This window comes from Notothenia coriiceps, unplaced genomic scaffold (genome assembly GCF_000735185.1).
Source record: "Notothenia coriiceps isolate Sejong01 unplaced genomic scaffold, NC01 NC01_scaffold00003525, whole genome shotgun sequence".
Classification (NCBI taxonomy): domain Eukaryota; kingdom Metazoa; phylum Chordata; class Actinopteri; order Perciformes; family Nototheniidae; genus Notothenia; species Notothenia coriiceps.
The window spans coordinates 36,441-36,820 of record NW_011336226.1 but is presented as its reverse complement, the minus strand read 5'-3'; positions in this window follow the sequence as shown (position 1 = coordinate 36,820).

Sequence of the window (380 nt, the reverse complement as noted above, 5' to 3'; positions counted from 1 at the left end):
AGCGTGAAGGAGGGGCGGGTTGGCACATACTGTAGAGGCTGGGTGGAGGCTTTTACAGGCTGGATGGTTTGTGCGTGAAGAAATGTCATCGATGCTATTCCCAGGGCCTGTAGAAATGGGCTTCATCGTTGACTTTACCCTCAAATATAAAATATTTGTGAAGTTTTCTATCTGGAATAGACCTTTGATTTGATTCCTTTGTTCCTTTTACTATTGTTCCTGTGAAGAGCATGGGAAAGCAAGTGTTTTAACACATACAGGTTCATTTCAATGCAGTTTTACACACTTGGGATATGTGGTATCGAGAACAAGACTTTGATTTAGTAGTAAAAGCACCCTTTAATGTATTTGTTTTACATGATGAAAAGTATGATTTTTCA